This window comes from Hyaena hyaena, unplaced genomic scaffold, assembly GCF_003009895.1.
Source record: "Hyaena hyaena isolate Hyena2069 unplaced genomic scaffold, ASM300989v1 scaffold_165, whole genome shotgun sequence".
Lineage (NCBI taxonomy): Eukaryota > Metazoa > Chordata > Mammalia > Carnivora > Hyaenidae > Hyaena > Hyaena hyaena.
In genome coordinates this window covers 1,596,813-1,621,754 of record NW_024080797.1, presented here as the reverse complement: position 1 = coordinate 1,621,754, position 24,942 = coordinate 1,596,813, and the positions used below count along the sequence as shown (strand labels likewise).

The window sequence follows — 24,942 nt, the reverse complement described above, 5'->3', positions numbered from 1 at the left end:
TCAAAAAGCCAGAAGGGAAGTATTGGCAAGGATGAAGAGAAAAGGTAACACTTACAACTTACACACTGTTGATGGGAATGTCAACTGGTAGAGCCATTAAGGGAAACAGTGTGGCAAGTCCTTGGAAAATTAAAACTAGAACTACCATATAATCCAGCAATCTTTTCTTCTGGTACATAGCCAAAGGAAATAAAATCACTTTCTTGAAGAGATATCTGCACTCCCATATATTATAATAATAATAATATATAATAATATTATTGTTATTATTTCTAGTAGACAAGACACAGAAGCAACCTGAGTGTCAATGGATGATTGGATAAAGAAAAGGTAATCACACACACACACACACACACACACACACACACACACGAATAGAACAGAGTGGAATACTGTCATTTGTGACAACACGGATAAACTTAGAGGACATATGTTAAGCGAAGTAAGCTGGACACACAAAGACAAGCTCTGTATGGTTTCACTTATACGTGGAAGCTAAAAACATTGCGACCCTCATGGTAACAGAGCGGTTGTTGCCAAGGGCTGCGGATGGTGGTAGGAAAAGGGAGATGCTGGTCAAAGGGTGCAAACTTTCAGTTATAAAGTGAATAAGTTCTGGAGACCTAATATGCAGTATGGTGACTACAGTTAATAACAACATACTGTATATTTGAAATTTGCTGAGAGTAGATCTCAAGTGTTCTCACCACACACACAAAGAGGTAACTGTGAGATAAAGGATGTATCTTTTTAAAGTTTATTTTATTTTGAGAGAGAGAAGGGTATGAGGGGAAGAGAGAGAGAGAGAGAGAGAATTCCAAGCAAGCTCCACACGGTCAGCATGGAGCCTGACATGGGGCTTGAACTCATGAACCCTGAGATTGTGACATGAACTGAAACCAAGAGCCTGCTGCTTAACTGACTGAACCACCCAGGCGCCCCAAGGATGTGTTACTCAACTAATCTTAGAAATCATTTCACAGTGTATACATATATAAAAGTATTACATTTTATACCTGAAAGATACACAATTTTTATTTGTCAATACAGCTGTAAATAATCACTCTCACAGGTATAATAATCCAAGGGGGGGGGGTGTTGAGCTGGGCAGTGCTTGCCAGGAAGTGCTGATTGTGAACAGTGGGCATGAGGAAATCATGCAGGAGAAGCCCCATACAGGGTGCGTGGGAGGCTGTTAAAGGAAGAACTTGAGTGGGAGCGTCCATGCATATACCCTGAACCAGTAACAGATCCTTTTCCTATCTGGGAATTGTTTGCCTTTTTGACCGGGCTGGGTGTTACAGGAGAGACATACATGAAGCGGCGATGGAGGAAAAATACCAACTGATGAGACTCTGGTATGGAGTGAGGCAATGGCTCGCCCAGAAGGCTTGCATTCCCAGGCCCTTTCCTAGGATTTCAGGAGGTCTGTCAGCAGGAAAGATTGTTCTTATGACTGAGTTTCTACCAGGACTCATCTGATCTGGATGTCTAATACTTGAGTCTCTGTAGGGAGAAGTAACGTGGTGTTGTGGTGTTGCAAGTTAGTCTGAGTTATTTTAGTCATTCAAAATTGTCCAGTAAACAATGGTATCCTCCAACTATTTGAGACAGGTAGGGGCTATGCCTACCCACTCACACTTGCTCCCTGAAGATATGTTGCAATGAAGAAAGCCTCAAATGAGTTTTGCCACAGGTACAAATGTTTGTTGGCAAGCAGGTAGAAAAAGTGGCATATTCCTTGATCCTGTGTGCTGGAAGAAGTTCCCCAGCTTCTGTGCTTTTACACAATGGCCCCTTGCACAATTAAAATGATGTGTAGGCATGTACCCCAGTGTTCATAGCAGCACTCTCAACAATAGCTAAAGCATGGAAAGAGCCTAAAACAGATGAATGGATCAAGAAGATGTGGTTTATCTATACCATGGAATACTACATGGCAATGAGAAACAATGAAATCTGGCCATGTGTAGCAACATGGATGGACCTTGAGGGTGTTATGCTGAGCGAAATAAGTCAGGCAGAGAAGGACAAATATCATATGTTTCCACGTATAGGAGGATTAGGAGGAACTTGACGGAGGACCAAGGGGGAGAAGAAGGGGGGAGATGGTGGGGGAAAGGGAGAGAAGCAAACCATGAGAGACTCTTGAATGATGACAAAAACTGAGGACTGATGGATGTGGGGGGGAGGGGGGATGGGCATGGAGGAGGGCACTTGTGGGGATGAGCACTGAGTGTTATGTGGAAACTAATTTGACAATAAACTATTAGAAAAAAAAATGATGTGTAGGATCGCAACAATATTCTAATGGCAAAACCAACAAATCTATTCAGAGGGGGTGAAGGTGCCCTTTGATAATGAGAGTCCAGGACCAAATGGAGTTCAAGATCCAGGATTCTACTATAAAGAGTTAGATTTCTCAACTTGCCACATTATGATACTACATTTTGCAAAGGCAAAAAGTCTGATCACTTACATACTTTGCCATTCATTTCACAAGTGAAAAATGATTTCCAAAATCTTATCCTAATTGGTGGATCCTCCTGTTCAGATGTAGCTAACCTCATTTGAAGCGCCTGGTGTAGCTGTCTCTGAATACAGACTCCTGATTAGAGACCTTCACATACTAACTGACCACCTCTGAGCGCCAACTCGAGACTTCGTTTGCTCTCAAGAAAGAACAAGGAAAAATGTGCCCAAATGTGGCCTTTGGACATTGTTGGGTGTGGACGGGATGCTTGGTGCTGCTGTCACCATCTTGTGAGTGGGAGAGAACAAACCTATGAATAAAAGCAAGTAATATAGAGATGGCAGAGCAGGAAGGCGAGAAAGCACATGGGTTCTGAGGATGCCATGGAGCTACTTCAAGTGCAACTATCCTTATGGGATAGATATTCAGAGTTTTCATGCAGAGGTTATATCTTTTAAATTTATTATTTATTTTAAGAGAGAGAGAGAGAGAGAAAGAGAGCGAGCAAGCAGGGGAGGGGCAGAGAGAGAGAGTGAGAGAGAGAATCCCAAGCAGGCTCCACACTGTCAGCACAGAGCCCGACATGGGGGGGCTCGATCCCATGAATGTGAGATCATGACCTGAGCAGAAATCAAGAGTCGGAGACTTGACCAACTGAGCCACCCAGGCTCCCCTATGCTGAGGTTATTTTAAAATAATGACTGTTTCAACAAGGATGGTCAGACCCACCTGTCTCTGGGAGATCTCCAGGTGGACCGACAGCCATCTCAAGTTCAATGCGTGCACAAATGAACTATCTTTCCCCCTAAACCTCCTCTATATAATTGCTTAGAATGCTTTCAGAAAACCCTACTGAAATTCAGACAATATGGAAATGTATTATTTCACTTAAAAACAAGCCCCAAGGTAGGGTAACTTTAGGGTTGATTGATTCAGCAGTTCAGTCCAGTTGAGCCATCGAGCATATAGATTCTTCCATCTCTCTGCTCAGCCATCTGTAACGTGGCTTTCCCCCTACAAGTGGTTCCATTTGTGGTTATGAAATGACTACCAGTAGCAGCTGGGCCATGGGCTTTCTCCCTCCCGCACTACCCTCCAGACACTTTGGACATTTCCTGCTCATTCTGCTGCTGCTCTGTCCCTTGTTCTGTCCTCCATTTCTGACACCATCCCCAGCACCCAGTTCCCACTTAGTGCGCAGTCCTGTCCTCCACTGGCACTTGGTGCTTACCTCACTTATTAGTGAGCACTTATTAAGCTGCCCCATATTTATGTGTCTGACTCTCCACTGTGAAGCGCTTGAAGGGAAGGGGCTGTAACTTTTTTTTTTTTATGGGTCGCACCTAGAATAGTACTTGGCACATAGAAGGCACTTAACAAATGTTTATTAAATAAAAGGTGAATCAGTAAAGTAAAAATTAGGGGAGAGGCTTATGTTACATGAGTCTTCATATATTTTTACCATGGAAAACTTTGTTTTGTATTGCCAATATATTTGTGATCCATTTATTATTTTAGAAATCGATGGATATAATTTAAGCCTACACCAGGGGGAAGGGCCCAAGATGATATTTCCCTGTGAAGAATGAGCTGTTCATTACTCAGGTTTGAGACAAGAGATGCAGAAAAGTGTATTTGGAAGTGAACTTGGCCAAATGAAGTTTCCTTTCAACTGTTCTCGTAGTCCGTCTTTTGGACCTCTCAGTGAATTTCCCACGTGGCAAAGCATTAGCCACTTCATGCTTCTGTTTTCCTATTTGCAAAATGAGAATAATGAGAGCTTTTATGATTCTAGTACTAGATTGGAAAAATGGCTATTTATATAGAACTTTAAGCATCACAGGAGAAAACATAGGATATTAATGATACAAATAAGGATGTCATTAAAATGGGAGCAGGAGAGAACAAAGGGATGCATTCACCTCACTACTCTGTGTGACTTTAACAGCATGTGGAGAAATATATAGATAGTACTGTTCACATTAATAAGACACCAAGCTGTACTACAGATATTGCTAAGAATGGCTTAATTTTTTCCCCTTAGTTCTGGCTTTACAATGTTTTTGGCTAAGAAAAATTTTTTTTCTGCTGATTTGCAGAGAACCCAATATCTGAAAGACCTTTTTAGTTTATCTGGGTACTTTAAGTATCAAGCACATGATTTTATACTTAATGCGTTACTTTCTAAATCCAAGATAAAAGCTCATGATTTACATGTTCTTGTTAAGCTAGAGAGTGTTAAAAAAAGAAAAAAAGTAATTTGATTTAATGGGGAAAAGTTAATTTCAAATAAAATGTTCAGCAGGCTATTTCTTCTGTACTTTCAGTAATCGGTGTGACATCTAACTTTGAAGCCTTCAAGTCTTCATTCAGTCCTCAGTTCAACAGCCCTCCATGGGGGCCGGACACGTGCTGTGTTCACAGCTAGGTGTGCCAGGTAGGCTTGACTTTGAGTTGCTTGCCATTAGGACAGGGGTCAGGCAAATCGACAGCTGCATTATGAGGTGACAAATGCCACAATGGCATTAATAGTTATTTCTATGGCTAAGTGTTAAAAGCATTTATACAATTATACACACTTTTTTCTTTCCTATCCAATGAAATTTTCGTAAACCTTAATTTGATCATACATCAGCTTTTCATACTCACAGTCTCTTATTTTTCCCATTTTGTTCTCTCCTAACTCCCTATTTCCACACTGTCATTTATCATTCCTGTCTCCTTTTCTCTTGATTCATAATTATGCTTCAGCATTTCTGCTGTCACAGAGACTCTCTATCTTCAAGGTCATTCATTCATTCATTCGCCTTTGTTGTATCAAGAACTCTGTCAGTTCTAGGGGGGAAAAACGAATAAGACTTATTTCCTTCTCTTAAGGGGCTTGCTGTCCAGCCGGGCTGAGGAGAGGTGCCATGACAGAAATGGGGAGCACTAAGAAGGTAGTCAGTGAATCAGTGCTACACAAAGGCAGGGTCTCAAAACTGAGAAGGTGAAAAAGAGGCATTTTCGGCAGCCGGTGACCAGGAACCTGATTCTGATTGGCTTAAGCAGAAGGGCATGTCTTATCTCACAGAACTGGAAGTCCAGAGGTCAGCTGCCTTCAGAGTTGCTGAAGGAAGCGAAGGAGCAGAATCCTGAAAAGACGCGTTCTCCGCACACGTGTACTCTGTACAGTGTACCAGTGTACTTGGGAAGCACATGCAGGCTCTCAAGCAGACCCTCTCTGGCAGTCACAGCCCATTCAGCAACCTGGGGCCTATGGACCTATCTCAAAACAGATGGCTAGATTTTTTTCAATGAAGCTTTTATTAAGCAATTAATGGAGGGGCGCCTGGGTGGCTCAGTTGGTTAAGCATCCAACTTCAACTCAGCTCATGATCTCAAGGTTTGAGCTCAGAGCCTGGAGTCTGCTTCAAGTTCTGTGTCTACCTCTCTCTCTGCTACCCTCCACCCCCCACCCCCCCATAAACAAACATTAAAAAAAAAAAAAGAAGCTAGGGGAAATGAAACAAATACAGAGAGGGCTGAATGTTCAGAGAGTTCAGATTCTCTTTTTTAATCCATTTGCTGGCACTATTTATATATTTTTCTTCAACTAACCTGAGAATGCATGTCAGCAACTCCAGCAGCCCAGCCCCGACTTTTAACTTTAGATGAAAGCTTTACACTGTCAGTTCCTCAGGGAGCAGCTGCTAGCATGTCCTGCAGGTGGACACCCCATGCCCAGCACCTAGGGGAGGCTGTGCGTCACTCCACTCCTCTCCCTTGCAGTCACCATCACTAGCCCATCTCCTAAATTCCTGCTCAGCTTTAGGCCTTTGAGACAATATATTCTTGTCCCAGGCTAGTTTTAAAACCTATGTTTGCTTAAGTTATTCACTAGCCAGTTGTTCTGGCAAATTCTTCACGTTAGAGTTTCTGTGCCTTTCATGCTGTTGTGTGGCAACCATCTCTCTTGCTTTCCCGTCTGAATTCTACTCATTTCCTCCAAAGGCCAACGGTGAAATCCTTCTTCTTGAGTTCCAGAGGCTCCTTGTTGAACGACCTGCTAGGTTATTTATTCCTGAGGGATCTTCCAATGTGTGGCCCATTTTCAGGACACAGCTGTTTGACAAGCTCCAAATGAAGGTTGACCAGCTCTCCCAAGCAGAGTGTCAGCACTGTCACCACTGTATTCTTTAATTGCTCTACATAGACAGTTCCCAGACCAGACATAATTCCCATCCATTCATTCCTTTCTCCAGCAAATAGTTAAGAACATAAAATGTGATCAGGCACTGGTCTAGGAGCTGGATATCCATCCAGCCGTAAACAAAGAGCTCTTGTAGAGCTTCTAGGCTACTGAGGAAGGCAGGCAATACATAAGATAAATTAGCAAGTTAAGGAAAGGATATGAAACATTGGAGTGAACGGGTGAAGAAATTGTGAAAAGAATGGCCAGAAATTCTCTCTCTCTTACTGTGGGTTGACAACTGTCTTAGTCCCTTCGGGTTTTGCTATAACAAAATGGTGCAGACTGGGTGACTTATAAACAACAGTGGTTTACTTCTCACAGTTCTAGAAGCTGGGAGTCTGTGATCAGGGTGCCAGCACGGTCTGGTGAGGGCATGCTTCCCACCCACAGACTTCTGTGTCTTCACAAGGGGCAAGGGAGCTCTCTGGAGTCTTCTTTATAAGGGCATTAATCCTGTTCATAAGGGCTCCACCCTCATGGCCTAATCACCTCCCAGAGGCCCCACCTCCAAATACCATCACAATAGAGGTTAGGTCTAAACACATACATTTTAGTGGTTGGGGGGCACACAAACATTACACCCATTTTATGGCTGCTGCTATTCTTACTATTCATGCTCTTGATTAACTGATAGTTTGATACCATTCTCTCTTCCAGCTGTTTTCAACCCTACTTGCATCCAGAATCACTTGGGAAATTTTAAAAACTACTAATACTAATACTGATACTCTGAGAAACCTGAATTTAATTGATCAGAGCTGGGACTATTGCATTGGTAGTTAAAAAGGTCTCTCCAGCAATTCTAATGTGCAACTGCTCTATTTCATGGAGACTGAAGAATTTGTGAAAGCCAGAATGTAAGAACTGGCTCATAGCATTATAGCATTTCTGTGAAATAAGCAATGAAAAAAAATAAAACCAAACCCAATCAACATCCTGCAACAGGATGTTCTTCTTTATGTTCTTGTACCCTCAATGTGTTCTCAGGTCCTTAAGGTAAACACTGCTCATTACCACGTGTGAAGGCTTCTTGGTAATTTCTCTGTAAAGTGAATGGCAGAACAAGGTAAGAAAGGAAGTTTCTATGATGTGTTAAGTGCTTTAAAATGACTATTACACACTCAATAAGTCATGCCTTGTGAAATCACCTTTGAAATGTAAAACAAAAATTACCCTAGCTGCACTTTATGTAGATGTATTTTTCACTCCTACTCTGCAAATACAATCAATGGCATCCTTCAGTTATTAGGCTCAACAGCAGTTATATATTAGGTGACTGACTGGAAATCTTTCAAAACTCACCTTCAAGTTCCACAACTTGCCTCTAAGAAAGGAACCAAAAATTAGCAACTCAGAAAACAACAGATGTTGGTGAGGATGTAGAGAAAAGGGAACACTTTTGCATTGTTGGTGGGAATGCAAACTGGTGCAGCCACTCTGGAGGACGGTATGGAGGTTCCTCAAAAAATTAAAAATAGAGCTACCTTACAACCCAACAATTGCACTACTAGGTATTTATCCAAAGGACACAAAAATGCTGATTTGAAGGGGCACATACACCCTGATGTATAGCAGTGCTATCAACAATAGCCAAATTATGCAAAGAGTCTAAATGTCCATCAACTGATGAATGAATAAAGAAGATGTGGCACACACACACACACACACTGGAAAATATAACCTGATGTTCAAAAAGAATGAAATCTTGCTATTTGCTCATAGATTGGAAGAATAAATATTGTTAAAATGTCATTACTAGCCAAAGCAATCTATACATTCAATGCAATCCCAATCAAAATTGCACCAGCATTCTTCTCAAAGCTGGAACAAGCTATCCTAAAATTTGTACGGAACCACAAAAGACCCCGAACAGCCAAAGTAATATTGAAGAAAAAAAACAAAATGAGAGGCATCACCATCCCAGACTTTAGCCTCTACTACAAAGCTGTCATCATCAAGACAGTATGGGATTGGTACAAAAACAGACGCATAGACCAATGGACTAGAATAGAGAACTCAGAATTGGACCCACAAATGTATGGCCAACTAATCTTTGACAAAGCGGGAAAGAGTATCCAATGGAAAAAAGCCAGCCTCTTTAACAGATGGTGCTGGGAGAACTGGACAGTAACATCCAGAAGAATGAAACTAGATCATTTTCTCACACCATACACAAAAATAAACTCAAAATGGATGAAGGACCTGAACATGAGACAGGAAACCATCAAAACCCTAGAGGAGAAAGCAGGAAACAACCTCCTTGACCTCAACTGCAGCAATTTCTTACTTGACACATCCCCAAAGGCAAGAGCAAAAATGAACTATTGGGACCTCATCAAGATAAAAAGTTTCTGCAAGGCAAAGGAAACAATCCATAAAACCAATAGGCAACCGATGGAATGGGAAAAGATAGTTGCAAATGACATATCAGATAAAGGGCTAGTATCCAAAATCTATAAGGAACTCACCAAACTCCACACCCGGAAAACAAACAACCCAGTGAAGAAATGGGCAGAAGACATGAACAGACACTTCTCCAAAAAGGATATCCAGATGGCCAACAGACACATGAAACGATGCTCAGCATCCCTCCTCATCGGGGAAATATAAATCAAAACCACACTGAGATACCACCTCGTGCCAGTCAGAGTGGCTAAAATGAGCAAATCGAGAACTCTAGATGCTGGCGAGGATGTGGAGAAACGGGCACCCTCCTACACTGTTGGTGGGAATGTAAACTGATGCAGCCCCTCTGGAAAACAGTGTGGAGGTTTCTCAAAAAATTAACAATAGAACTCCCTATGACCCAGCAATAGCACTGCTAAGAATTTACCCAAGGGATACAGGGGTGCTGATGCATAGGGGCACATGGACCCCAATGTTCATAGCAGCACTCTCAACAATAGCCAAAACATGGGAAGATCCTAAGTGTCCATCAACAGACTAATGGATCAAGAAGATGTGGTTTATCTATACAATGGAATACTACATGGCAATGAGAAAGAATGAAATCTGGCCATTTGTAGCAACATGGATGGAACTTGAGGGTGTTATACTGAGTGAATTAAGTCAGGCAGAGAAAGATATCATATGTTTGCATGTATAGGAGGATTAGGAGGAACTTAACGGAGGACTATGGGGGAGAAGAAGGAGAAAAATAGTTGGGGAGAGGGAGGGAGGCAAACTATGAGAGACTCTTGAATGCTGAGAACAAACTGAGGGCTGATGGGGGTGGAGGAGAGGGGAAGGGGGCTGATGGGCATGGAGGACGGCACTTGGGATGAGCACTGGGTGTTATAGGAAACCAACTCCATCGACTGATGAATGGATAAAGAAGATGTGATGCGAGCATGCGCCGCACACACACACACACACGCACACACACACTGGAATATTACTTGGTGTTCAAAAAGAATGAAATCTTGCTATTTGCAGCAATGTGGATGGAACTAGAATGTATTATCTAAGTGAAATAAGTCGGAGAAAGACAAATAACATATGATTTCACTCCTGTGGAATTTAAGAAACAAAACAGACGAACATAGGGGAAGGGAAGGAAAAATACGATAAAAACAAAGAGGGAGGCAAACCATAAGAGACTCTTAAATACAGAGAAAAAACTAGGGTTGCTGGAGGGGAGGTGGGTAGGAGGATGGGTTAAATGGGTGATGGGCATTAAGAAGGGCACTTGTTGGGATGAGCACTGGGTGTCATATGTAAGTGATGAATCACTGGGCTCTACTCCTGAAACCATTATCACACTCTGTTACCTAACTTAGATTTAAATAAAATAAAATTTAAAAAAAAAGAAGGAGCCAGAGATGACAGAGCAGAAAAGCAGAAAGAATCTGGGGCCCCAGGTATTATTGAATCATCCCTCTGACAACTGTGCCTTTGGAGCTGATATATTCCATTTTACATCCCAAGGATTCTCTCTCAATTTCTTGATATTCATCAGGGAAACTTTGGATTTGCCCTATCTTGTTTATTAAATAGTATATAAGTCAGGGTTCTCCAGAGAAACGAACCAATAGGGTGCGTGTGTGTGTGATGTATTTATATATTTCTATCTCAGTATCTATCCATGTATCTATGTATGTTATTTATCAATCTATCTCTTTCTCATATATCCATCAATCATCTATCTGCTATCTATCTATCTATCTATCTATCTATCTATCTATCTATCTGGAGATATTTTAAGGAACTGGCGCAGAAAGCTGAGAGGATCTACAAGTTTGAAATCCACAGGCCAGGCCAGCAGGCTAACTCAGGCAGGACTTGATGCAGGCGTGAGGCAGAATGCCTTTTTCTTTGGGAAATTTCAGTCTTTGCTCTTAAGGCTTTTAAATGATTGGATGAGGCCAGCTAACCCTACCAAAGGTAATATCGTTTGCTTAAAGTCAGCAATTGTAGATGATCAGAGCATCCACAAAATACCTATGCAGCAACGCCTGGATTAGTGTTTGATTAAATGTGTGGGGGCCATATCCTAAGCAAGCTGACACATAAGACTATCACAAAGAGTTTGATAAAGAGAAAAACATCACGGATTTTGGAGTCTGACGACCTGGTCTCTAGTCCCAATTCACCCATCAACTTGTTCAATGGATTTTGAGTACATTTCACAAACTTTTAAAGTCTCATTTTGTTCTTCCGGAAATTTGGGGGTAGGGCATAGACGAGAAGTTTCTAAGGCAGTGATGTTCCATTTGTCTCTGAAATTCTCAGAGCCTTTAAAGCTTATTCAGTATCCTTGAATGTCCCCCCCGCCCCCCGCCCCGCCCTCGCCATCTTAAAAGTGTGCCTGCTCTTGGGCTATAGATTTTGTGCTAGTTACCACCAGGGATTTGTAGTGGGTGAAAAGCTGTTCTCCAGGGAGGAATCGATGGAAAAAGAATTGATGGAATGCTTCCTGGAGAAAGTAGGAATTGACTGGATGGATGTCCATTGAGGATGATGCTGTAGCAGTGTGACTACAGAACTTCTATTTTGGGGATCTCCAAGTTCGTTTTTTTCCATTGCTGGCAAGTTTACTCTCCTAGACTCAACAGTGGCCTTTACCTAGTTTCCTCTGTTCTTGCTCGAAAGTGATTTCTCTAGGACCGTCGAATCATTTTAAGCTTAATTTAGACCATGGTTGGAAAGACTTTGGAACTGACAAGTCACCGAACCTATATATATTTGCTTACTTGGTTCAAATGGTCAGTTTCTAAGTTTCTGTTCTTCTAAAATATGCTTTCCCCTGACAGGGAAAATGTTGGCAGATCAGCTGAACAGTCATAAAACAGTTCTTAACTCAAGCCCTGGCCCTGGCAAGCAGAGATTACCTCAGGCCTGTTTACTCACTACATTGTGTCATTAAATTTAATTCAACCTTTGGTGTTGAGAAATATGTTTCATTTTTTTTCCCCAGATCTGCATTTCATCTTTGACTGAACAGCTTTAAAAGGAAAGAAGTTCATAATTTAGAGTATATAGTTGATTTCTTCCTAAAATTACCCACATGGTTGCAGACACACAGATATGCTGTATCTGGTATGGTGCATCTGCATCTTACTGGAAGAAACCCCAGCTCAAATGATTAAAGAAAAGTACAGCTTTTATTACTGAACAGTCTGGAATCAGGGCAGGCTGTGCAATGGCTTGATACATTAGCTCAAAGTGCACCAAGGACCAGCTCTTTGCATGTCACCTCTCTGCTTTTCAGTGTCATTTGGTTTTAAGGGCGAGCTCCCCACAGTCACCACACGGCTGCCAGGGCTTCAGGCTTTCCCATCCTCATTTAGCGGGAGGAGAAAGGCAGGGGAGGAGAGAATTTCTTTTCTACCATAAAACAAGTCTTGGAGTCTTATCACTCTGATGTCCAAGGAAGGAGATAGAACCACTCTGCTTGGCTTGACAAATTAAGTCCTAGCTCTGGACTAGATGTGAGGCCATCCTACTCAGTGTGTTGCTGCTCATTAGCAGAGGGGCACAATGAATTTGAGGGAGGTTCAATATCCTATACACATATTTTTCAGAAATTACTTGGATTCATTTTTCTTTTAAAAAATTTTTGATATGAAAAAATTTGTTAGTTGAATTCAAGGTAACTTTTTAGTTATTACATACCTTACATTTTATATGGAGGAGGGAGATGTTGAACGTTTGGAAAGCGGCTCACAAAACACTTTCTTTGGTTATCAAAATGGAAAAGTTGAATGTACCTTTTTCTTCTTTGAGAAGTGATACAATTTCTCCTTATCACTGAAGAGTATATGTAAAGTAAAAAAATTGGAATAAACTAAAAAGTCAGTCGTTTAGATATTTTATCCTCACCCCTTCATTCCAGTCCTTTCCTCTCATTTCTTCCACCCATCCACACACAGTAAATTTAACATGTGTAGTGGAGAAAACTAAAACAGCATTCTATTTATTTTATCATTAAGTGTTGAATAATTACCGTGGCTGTCTACAGTAAATGTAAAAGTTCCTTCTATACGTTGTGAATCTTGGCCAAGCATCAAGTCTGAGGAAGACCTGCCCACAATTAAGGTGTGGGTATCAGGAAAGAGAACTTAACTTTGTAGTGTAATCCCATGTTTCCAGCATAATCGGGTTTTAAACTCCCATTCCCAACTTGCAGTTTCTGCTGCCATCCTTGTTAGGGGCAAATAGAACAGCTTGATTTGCTAGGAAAGGGGTAATCATAAAAACTTCACATGCGTGTCTCAGTGTGTGCGTGTATTTGTGTGCGTGTCTGTGTGTGTGCACACACGAATGGACATCTATTACCACTCTTTTCATTGCTACCCTTTTGATAATGTCATAAGTAGCTTTTGAACTCAAAACTTAAGAGTCAGATTTGTAATTTGGGACCACTTATACTTTATTAAAATTATACTTGGGCTGATAAAAATGGCTTGTTCTTAAATTTTTCTTTTATATAATATTCTGTTTTAATGGCTAAGTTTGCATGAGCCTTATCCATCCCATCTTAGAATCGTCAGCAGGTACTTTATATGGTCACACACAAGGTGGTCTCCAAACACATGATGAGATAAAATGTGTCATAAAATATGACACAAGTCTAGTTCCATTGGAATTGGATGTTTATCTCCTATATCAAACTCATATCATCAACAACCAAAGTTTACTAGAAGCTATATATCTTTGCATCTGGACTTGTCCCTTGAGAGGAAGTAAAACTCTTGTCTGGACTTTCTGCAGGTAGAATGGGAGAGGGAAACCTTGGAGTGTGAAGCTGGGTCTATTCCGGGCACTCTGCTCCTTCCAGGGACATGGGGCCAGGGTGGTTCAGAGGGCCACCTTTGAAGAGATGAGTGAGGAGCGAAAGGAAAGAAACTCTTATGTCATGGAAATTTCATGGGCAATAAGTTCAATCCCTTTTTCAGGGCATCACTTTCCAGGCTGAGGCAAAAACAGGAAGGAAGGATGCCCTCTCAGACCAGAGTGAATGGGTCTGTGTCTGCAGGAGTCAACTGCATTAGCAGATGGGATATCGGGAAACCTGTAGCCTGGGAATGACATCAACCTGAAATGGAAAAATCCACTGTGGCTCTGTAAATATTAAAATAGGGAGACTGGTGGGTATTTAAAAAAAAAAAAACATTTAGAGCTCAGAGCAAGAGATGTTGTGGGTTAAATCTCTCTTCTAATTCCTTTCATTATTTTTGTAACCTTTTTGTCTTCCCAGCCACTAGGGGGAAAGCTTTCTGGTCTTGTTCACAAGACCTTACCTTCTGTGGAGGTGGAGGTGGGGGCACAGAGCAGGCCGACTTTAGTCTAGGTACGTTATAATCTTCTCTCAAGAACCTGGCATTTCTATAACATTTTTTTTCAACGTTTATTTTATTTTGAGAGACAGAGACAGAGCATGAACAGGGGAGGGGCAGAGAGAGAGGGAGACAGAGACACAGATCCTAAGCGGGCTCCAGGCTCTGAACTGTCTAGCACAGAGCCCAATGTAGGGCTTGAACCCATGAACTGTGAGATCATGACCTGAGCCGAAGTCAGATGCTTAACCGACTGAGCCACCAGTGCCCCAAGAACCTGGCATTTCTTTGCTCACTTGTCTCTGCAGCTCTCAGAGCCAGAGACCAGGGCAGAGGGACACCCAGGGACAACTCTGGGGGTATCTGGGATGGTCTAGGGAATTACCAATGTCCCAGGACTTTCCACAGTTTTTCAAAGGGTTAGGATATCAGGTCACTCCATTTGACTTGCTTCCCTTAAAAACACTGCTCTTGGGGCGCCTGGGTGGCTTAGTCGGTTAAGCGTCCGACTTTCGCTTAGGTCATGATCTCGCGGTTCGTGGGTTCGAGCCCTGCGTCGGGCTCTGTGCTAACTGCCAGCTCAGAGCCTGGAGCCTGTTTCAGTCTGTGGCTCCCTCTCTCTCTGACCCTCCCCTGCTCACACTATCTCTCTCTCTCTCTCTCTGAAAAAAAAAAAAAAAAAAAAAAAAAAAAAAAAAAAGAACACTGCTCTTTACTTAATATCCCATCTTTGTTCAGACTTCCTTTTCCCTAGGTTTCGCCGCCTTGACTGGTAAGCTCAAAAAGAGATGCAGAAGACAAGCTATCTAGCATGCTCACCCCCTTGCTGGACAAGGGCCATGTATCAGAAATTACATAAAAAATGAATAGTTCCCCTAAATGTCCTCTAGTTTTAACAGCGGAGTGTCTCCTTAAAATTTCACATTTATGGGTTTGCTTTGGAACCTTCTCTTGGGAAAAGTTGGTGGGGGGTGGGGGGAGTCTTTGTGTTTAGATTTAACCTTCCTCCAGAGATCATAATAAGGAAGGAAGGGAGCAGATGTGCACATCCCATCTGTCCAGCTGAGGTCAGTCATCTTCCTCCCTCTCATTACCTAGCAGATGTCCAATGGCATGGAGCTGGTCCCTTAACAGATGAACTGACACAGAAATAATACCTTAGGCAGATCTGCTCCTAATATTTGCAGGACTTGAACAAGAGTTAAAAAGAGCCTGAGGTCAAGCTCCCTCTTTGTGCCACCTCTAATCCTGTCTTATACCTTGAGGGGCCACTAGCACTAGTGTTGGCACTCCCCAGCCTTCAGGTCCGACTGCTGTCCCATTCTGCCCCAAAGAGTCACCCTTGAACTCTCTTCCTGACCAGAAGTACATATGCATGCCCTGTGGTCCTTCAGAAGTACAGGCCTGCGGAAGAAGGTTCCACCTAGGATAGTGTATTCAGGGAATTCTTGGGTCCCAAGAAACTGTACTATGATCTAGAAGGGGAGAGGTGCTGAGTGGGTACCCCTCCTGGCCCAGGACTACTTGAGTGGAAATCTCCAGAGCAAAGTGTTGCAGGCAGAGGCCCTGGATGCCTGGGTCTAAGGGCTAGACCCAGGGTCCTACGAATTCAATGATTCCTCCCATAACACATACGGTTTCATGTTATCTGTAGGATAGTATCAGCAAAAGTCATATGCTGTGTTTGTACTTTTCATAGACTTGAGTGTTGTTACCCGTGATAGCTTTACAATGCTTGCAAAGTGCTTTTCCAGGGAATTCTATTTTTTAATGTCTTTCCACTATGATATGGTTTCCATGGTTTCCTCTGTTGGTTCACAATCTTAGGAGTTCCCCAAGTGAAATTCAACATTGGTCCCCATACACAGAGGGCAAGGAGAGACTGAAGAAAGAGACAGATCATTCCAGATTGGTAGTTGGCCATTTTAATAAGCAAGGGAGCTTAAATACGTGGTTTGTCTTGACAGCTGCAAGAAGAATAGTTCTCTTCACCCATGAGCCAGAATCTTCAGAGTTTTTATAAAGGCCTTAATGGGGTCCAGCCACATATACAGTCCAAATGATGTCAATAATGCATTACTCTCTCAAGGCTGCATCCTTGAAGTGGCTCCTAGTGCAGCAGCAGTGGGCAGAATATACATTCCAAGGGGAGGGATAGGGTAAGGAGCCTCCAATTACCCATGTCCAGCTCTTGGGTCAACTGGTGGTCATGTCCTCTTGATGATCTCTTCCAACATCTCAGATGTCCTATATCCCAAGATGTGGTTCAGGCCATAGCCAGTAGTTGTCTGGGGAGGATGTATTTAGAAGACATTTGTGAACAAAACCCATTCACTTCCATAAGAAAGGTCTTAGAAATGCTACCAATGGATTTTCATACTGGTCTTGCCTCCAAATTGTTCTCCTGGCCCCAGGGTTTTTTTTCCCTAGGTAGTCCTCCTTATTTGAGCTATTGACTCTCATTGTTCCGAGGTCCCAAGTGCCCTAGCTCTTCAAGATGATCACTGAGATGCCTCCTCCATGATTGGCTTCCATGATGGGATTAGATCTTTCTTTTTTCAGATTGTCTTCTTCCCTGTCTTAGATGTCATTCCCTCAAGGTCAGTGGCTGTTAATGATTCCTCCCATAACACATTTGCATTGTTTTATGCAGCTTTGGAGCTATGCATTATCTCAAAGACATTGCTGATTTTAGGCATTGCTGTGTTAACAGTAGAGTGTGTATTATTGGAGAGGGTGGGCCCTTAGTGTCTCTGCTTCCTGGGATGGAAGTGGTCCATGTTGATAAATGCTCCAGATAGAGTAATGCTGGTATATTTCAGTCTTTCTGACTCATTTCACTTCTCTGTATAGACCTCACTAAGACTGAGATGTGAACTTGGTTATGCCTCAGCTCTAAAGGCCACTACATTATTCATTTGGCCAGGGGGTAAGGGTGCTGGCACTAGGGAACATTATTATAGGATGAAGTATGTTTTTTACTTAGCAGATGAACTCACAGTCTAGTTTTGATCTACAGAGTAGATTTTAACCAGGAAGATGGAATGAGGCACTAATATCTCTGAAGCCAGGTTGATTGAGTGGGGAGGGGGGGTGGTATCAGGGGAATGTCAAAACACGAGGATCTTACTGAGGTGTGCTGAGCAAACAGTGCATTAGATCATGTGAGGAGGGAAAGACTTCACTTGCCAGCCAGCCCTTGGAGTGTCATTCAGGTTCCAAGTCCTCAGACAAACTGACTTCCAAAAGGCTGGCAGATCACATGGTCTGTCTGGGCTTTTGTTTCTTAATGGCATTGTTCCCTGGCTTACAAACATAGGCCACTCTACTTCAGCGATTCATCCTTCCCAGAAAGGCTGCCTGGAACCAAATTCCATCTGTCTTGTAGCCCCTTAATAGGTCTCATCTGGTGCTAAACTCTAGGCATGCCACGGAACATGTAGGCTTTGACTCTACAGCAAGCATTTGGGATTTTTTTCTTTTTTTAAAGAAAAGTTACTCTAGATCCCAAAGGTATAATCAAATCTATTCTTAACCTTGCTTTGAGGAAGGACAGGGGTAAAATCCAGGTCAGCTGGCACTTAAGCAAGCAGGTTATACAGTCTCACTGGGTACTGCTAAGACTTTGATGCCCCTGGAATTTTACTTGGGTCTTCTTTTGTGCTGCATCTTCGTTAAATGTTGTACCTTTGAAGCCTCTGGGTACCAGTCAGTGTTTGTAGTTGCAAGCAACAAAAAAACACTCTGGTTGGGGCGCCTGGGTGGCTTAGTCGGTTAAGCGTCCGACTTTCGCTTAGGTCATGATCTCGCGGTTCGTGGGTTCGAGCCCCGCGTCGGGCTCTGTGCTGACTGCCAGCTCAGAGCCTGGAGCCTGTTTCAGTCTGTGACTCCCTCTCTCTCTGACCCTCCCCTGCTCACGCTCTCTCTCTCTCCTAGAAATAAATAAAACATTTAAAAAAAAAAAAAAAAAAAAACACTCTGGTTGATTTAAACAAAACTGACCAGGGGACAGCTACACAGACTGCAACAACATCCCAAGCTGTGCTGGAAAACTGGTCCTGGGAAAACAGCTCTACTGCACTGCTAGGAGAGATGCTGCTCCTGAATCTGCCACTTCCAGGCTCCCCATGTTGCTACTCACATGGCTGCTGTTGTGCCCTTGGAATGCAAAATATGCCTAATGGCCACTGTTTCCAGTTCCATCTAGCTGAAGCTGCTAGTTTCCCATTCAAAGCCTTGGGGGGTGGGGGGAGGTGTCCATCTCATTACAGGAAGTCAGACTAGAGCCTCTGGCATAGCTACAAGACTTGGAGAGTGAGCTACTGATATCTTCGACATCAAGAGTGTGAGGTAGGCTCTGCCTCCCACTGAGACTCAGAGAAACCCTCTAGACATGGGAGGAAGGTTCAGATGCTGGGTGGCCAAAAAGAATACAGATACCCACTAACCTTTGTCAGATCTTGCCTCGACCCCCATGTGCTTATTCCCAGCTTGAAGACATTAGTTCATTCAACATACATTTAATAAGCACCTGTTAAGAGGAAGACACTGTGACTACTTTTTGGGTGGGGGGGATATCTAGGTAAAAGAGAATGATGTCCTTCTCAAGTGGTCCCCAATCTGGTTGGGAAGGTAGACGAAACAGAGAAAAAAGAAAGGAACAACAGGTGTTTTGACATAAGTAAGCACTGGGGTACTTAATCAGAGGAGCTGACACCTAAATGAAATCCTGAAGAATAAGTGGAAATTGTAAGAGCAAAGGTGGGTGAGGGTGTTTCAGAAAGAAACATTTCACCATGGCTGCATATGGCTGCATGGAGGAATCTGGTGGGGAATACGGGTAGAGTGACAGGTGGAGACAGATCTTAAAAAGCTTTGCATGTGTTACTGAGGAGATTGGATTTTATGCTGAAGATCATGGAGAATTACTAGGGAATTTTAAGGAAAACCATTTTAGAAACATCACTTTATCATGGGAAATTAATTTTTCGGGTAAGGAGATCTCTTAGGAAGTTCCTATAGAAATCTAGGGAATAAATAATGATAGATTCAAGAATGGTATGATTAAGGAGATGCTTTGGAGATAGAATTGACAGGACTTGGTAACTGATTAACTATGGCACTTATAAGAGGAGGAGAAATTATAGATGACTTGTAGCTTAATAGGTTGGACAATTACAGAGAAAGTGATGTTATAATAGATTTGGGAGGAGAGGATGTGTTTGAATTTGGACATGCTAAATTTGAGATGCCTATGGGGCACTAGAGTAGAGACATCTGGGGGGCTGAGAAACATGCAGAACTGAATTTTAGAAGGGTAGGTTAAGCCAGAGATCGAGTTTAGAAACCATTATTTTCTTGGCCATTGTTGAAGTCATGGACTCACTTAGGGAGAGTCTGAACAGAGTGAGGAAGGAGGTCCATGGATACTGAATAGGCTTAAACTATCCCCATTTCAAGAGCTCGTGAAGAATCAGAAAGGGGTCAAACTAACAGAGACAGAAAGAAAACCAGGAGAGTATGAAAGGCAAAAGAAGAGATACTTTTTAGAGGGAGGGAGTAGAAAGATTAAGAGATGGAGGACTAAAAAGTATACACTTGATTTTGGTAGAAGGACATTATTGGTGACCTGTAAGAGACCTGTTTCAAATAGAATGGTGGCTGCAAGGACTACAGTGAGTCTAGGAGATCAGCAGTGTTAAACAGTGAGATGAGACATGCAGGACATTTTTCAGGAAGTTTGATTATGAAAGAGAAAAGAGAGAGAGAGAGGGAGGAAGAGCAGGAGCTAAGGAGTGACATAGGATCCAGGGAGGAATTGCTAAAGTTTGGCCATACAACCAATCCAGCATTTTATTACCTGGCCAGATACTGAGCTCTCAATGCATGCAATATACTATCACTCCTCACTTACTCTCCTATGATTCAGCCAAGGGAGAAACAACTCATCCAGCGTTTAACAAATATTTAGTGAGTACCTACCATATATGTATGTGTACACACACATTTTTTTTTTTTTAAGAGAGAGAGGGCAAGAAGGAGAAGGGCATAGAGAAAGGGAGACAGAGATCCAAATCCAAAGCAGGGTCCATGCTGACAGCAGTTAGCCCGATGTGGGGCTCAAATTCACAAACCATGAGATCATGACCTGAGCCAAAGTTGGATGCTCAACTGACTGAGCCACTCAGGTGCCCTGCACCTACCATATTCCAGGCACTGTTTGAGGTTCATCAATGAACAAAATAGATAGTAATTGCTATTTTCATTAAGCTAAGGTGGTCCCAAGGGGACTGTAATAAGTAAATTATATAGTATGTTAGTGATAAAATGTTAAGGAATAAAGGAAAAAGTAGGCAAGGTAGGGTGACTGGGAGTGCCTATTGGGCAATATGCATTTGACATGTTAAATGGTCTGGTCAGAGTAGGCTTCACTGAGAAGTAACATTTGTGCAAAACTTTGAAGGGGAGTCAAGTCCAAGAGAACTTAACTGTCACCGGACAGGTAGCAGAAGTCAAAGAATGGATGGAAGGTCACAGTGCCAGTGCTTCTACTGACTCAAAGAAGACCACCATTAACAAAGGTGTTTCTTTTCACTCCTGAATCTCAGTACCAATATGTCTTTATTCAACTAATTTGTCTTGGGCAGTGATTTTCTAGCCCCAGCTACCCCAGCTGATGCATGTGGGTCAGAGTTAAACAGCTCATTCCAAGTCCTTTCCAAATTTCTGACCCCATAACTGTGAACAAAATAAAATAGTTGCTTTAAGCCGCTAGCTTGGGGGTTACTTGTTACACAGCAATAATATCCAGAACAGACAGCAACTAGTATAGCAACACAATCAACCGAAACTTAGCACACCAACCCACTCAGCCCAAATAACTTGTCAGTTTTAATGTCCGGACAACCCTGTATTCACTAGTCATGTAGGTAGTCCTCCAAGTGCTGTTGACCTAATTTTCTATTTTTGCATCCAACCTCCTTTTTCAAATGGTGTGTGACATGCTTCAGGCTACCCAGAAATAGGCTACCCCTGGGAATCCTAAGGGAATGTTTTGGAGCTGAAAGGTCCCTGAGAGACCATCTCATTTTACAGATAAGATTTAAGGAGACTAAGGAGGTTAAGGGGTGTGGCTGTGGTCAGGAGACATAGCCTGGCCTGGAATCCAAGAAAACCATCACTTACATCACTTTCCAGTCAATAATCAAGTTTCTGTACAAATGCGTGTGCTCAGTGCTGATGTGGATAATTGCAACTTTGCTTTGAAATACACTTTATCTCTCACTCCCAACAAACTCACTATTCTCATTGCTTTATCTCCTCTAATTTAAGACTGTTTCAAGAGAGCTTGGGCTCTGGAGTCAGACATAGATTCAGGTCTGGATTCAGCCATTTATTACCTTTGTAATAAGTTAATTACATTTCCTGTGTTTCAGCTCTTTAGCTGCAGAATGGGGAAAACTTGTTCCCTGGTTGTTATACATCTGGATGTATAAATACTGTTAAATTTACACACCAAGTTTTCGTGTGTAAATTGTTTCTCACAATACTGGCACATGGTAAATGTTCCACAGTGGTGGCACTAGCTGGTGCAGTGTCAGGAGAGTTAAATTCCCAGAGATAGTGGGGCGTCTGGGTGGCTTAGTCGGTTGAGCGTCCGACTTTCGCTTGGGTCATGGTCTCGCGGTTCGTGGGTTCGAGCCCCGCGTCGGGCTCTGTGCTGACTGCCAGCTCAGAGCCTAGAGCCTATTTCAGTCTGTGATTCCCTCTCTCTCTGGCCCTCCCCTGCTCACGCTCTCTCTCTCTCTCCTAGAAATAAATAAAACATTTAAAAAACAAAATTCCCAGAGATAGAGCTTTTGTCCACGAACAAGTTATGTTCGAAAATGTTCAGCATGTTTTACAACATCACCATCAGTCAGTGGTGTAAATTACATTTTCAGATACAGAAAAAAGATAAGCCGAGGCACTGAATTGGTACCTAGTCGAAGTAAAGCCAATGAACTAGTTGGAAAGAACAGTACTCCACAGGGATGGACTGGCCTTATTGGCCTGGGGAACATTTTCAGAGAAGTCTCTTGGTTGGGGAAGATAAATTTATCTTAGAACATTTCCCTGTGGAAATAAAATGCTTTTTCTGATGAAAGGAAGTGCTTTTCTTCATTCTTATCCTCTCCCCTCTCTCTCCTGCTTCCCTGTTTTCCTCAGATCATCCTGACTCCAACTCTGTGATGTATGAATAAAAAAGAAACCATCTGAGCAAAACAAAAGAGCCTACTGTAAAGCAGAGATGAATGGAGTCTCTTTGCTTTTTCTCAGAGCTCTGACAAGATCTCTGGCTCCATGGTGCTCTGGGAATTCCTCTGGGCTCATTTGCTTTACTGCTGCCTTTATTTCTCTTTCCCTTATTCCTTTGTCCTTCTGTGAGTTCACAGAACTTCACGCTCCTCACTCTTTCTCAGGCAGTAAAGTCTTTCCCCAGGATGTCAACAGAGCTACCTGGTGCAGCCTTCCTATCTGAGGGCCGGGGGGGATGACATTGTCAAGGCTCCAGTGGATTCTTCCACAGTTTTAAGCCATAACACACACTCTGTATTCTATTGCCAACATTTCCCATTGCATTCGTTTAAAATTTATTTTTATTTGATCTTTTCAACATTACAGCATCCTGAATATCCTGAAATAATATTGCATGCTTGTGAGTGAAAATAAATCCAAGTAATAGTTAACCCCGGCTGGAGTTAAAATAAATTTTTTGAAATGAACAGTTAATGATTTATGATGTTTGTACTTAGTAAATGTTTTTAGTGTATCTTGGACTCAGAAAATAGCAGTGATTTATAGAGCCAGTGAAGGAGAACTGAGTGATAATGGGGCTTGGGTTTTTTATTTCGCAGCAGACTTACTGTACTTATATAAAGTATTATTCGATTCAGTGGAATAGGAAGTTAAAGAATATACAAACGGGTAGTCTTAATCATGGGTCTATAAGAAAGCTATCCCAAACAGTTTGGCTTGTCCCTTAGAGTGAGTGGGAGTAGGGAGGGAGAGACTACTCATATCATCAGAGACCTGAGAGTAGGTTGATAAATTTATGGCAAGATATTATTTCTTTTAACTTCCACAAGCAACATAGTAGAGCATGAGTTTTGTATTCTATCATTCATTCATTTAATTATTACTATCTTTTTGTTGTTTTATTTTTCTTCCAATTAATTTATCAACCCATTCAACAAACATTTATTGACTAGTGCAAAGCACTGACCACATAGAGTAAGTTTATACAGAAGACTCAATCGTGTTATTGAAGCATTGACAGAGCAATGAAGTTCTGATACTTCTTCAGTTTTTTTGGGCCTCACTTTCTGAGTTGTGAACATAATCTGGATATAAATATTCTACTATGTCAAAACTGCCCTTGTTTCCTCCATATCATTCCCCCTCCCCGTCCCCCATAGCTTCTTTTCTTTACTATCCAACCTGGATTCTGGGGTAGATAACTTCTGGCAATCTCCTGCCAAGACCCTCAACGTCCTCATTTCCTCAACAAAGTCTGCATCCACCTGGCAGACCCACAACATGGATTATTCCAATCATCCACTTTCTCCAGCTCTACATGTGAGTTTCTGAGGACTGACGAAGGAAGTGACAATTGGACCACTGCTGTCACTGACATCATACATTCATTCTACATGCCAGGCATGGGTTAAGCACAGGTGTGCCATGAACAAGGCAGATGAATTCCCTGTTCTTCTGGAGCATACATTCTTGTGGAGAGATGAACAATAAAGAAAAGAATAAATAAAAATATGATAGCCACAATTTCCCAGCAGAGAATTATACTTCATGGCTGTGAAATCCAGTGACCAAATGGCTACCCCAATTTCAGTGTTCAGAGAAGGTCTTTAAGATGTAGTCACTTTGGGGCTGAGATCTAAATGAATGGAAGGAGTTAGTCATGCAAAGATCAGAGGACTAGCATTCTTAGCTGAAGAAGAGAACTGGTACCAATGCCCTGGGAATGAGCTGGGAGTACTCAAAAAGGAAGTCCAGAGGCAGATGGAACACCATGCCAAGAGATACAGTTTCAGAAGTAGGTAATGTCCAGATTAAAAAAGCAGGGGTATGTAAGTCAGGAAAGGAATTTAGACTTCATTAGAAATTTGAAAAAAAAAAAAAGGTTTTAAGCAAGTGAACAATATGATATGACTTACTTTTCTAAAACCTTGGCTGCTATTCAGAGAAGGAATTGAGGAGAAAAGTAATGGGGTAGAAAGTGAGATAACAGTTACATCCAGAGCTTGAACAATTAGGTAGGTACAGTGGCATTTATGATGTGGGGAAATTCAAGAAAGATAAGGTTTATGGGGAAATATCAAGGATCTCCCCTGATCTAGCAATTCTACTTCTACAAAAATATCCAACAGAAACGAGTGCTTATAGCTACTGAGACATGT

General features: G+C 42.1%; 1 protein-coding gene and 1 long non-coding RNA gene across 2 annotated transcripts in view; one reads left to right on the top strand and one right to left on the bottom strand.

Annotated features, from left to right (window-relative positions):
* The window catches only part of FAM107B (family with sequence similarity 107 member B), a 230,870-nt gene that overhangs the window by 11,520 nt on the left and 194,408 nt on the right, over positions 1-24,942 (top strand). The window lies entirely within an intron of this gene.
* LOC120236928 lies at positions 4,051-7,721 on the bottom strand. The gene is made up of 2 exons (XR_005529811.1): positions 7,678-7,721; positions 4,051-4,226 (listed from the first exon to the last, which is right to left on the bottom strand). It is a non-coding gene; the product is annotated as an uncharacterized LOC120236928 (long non-coding RNA).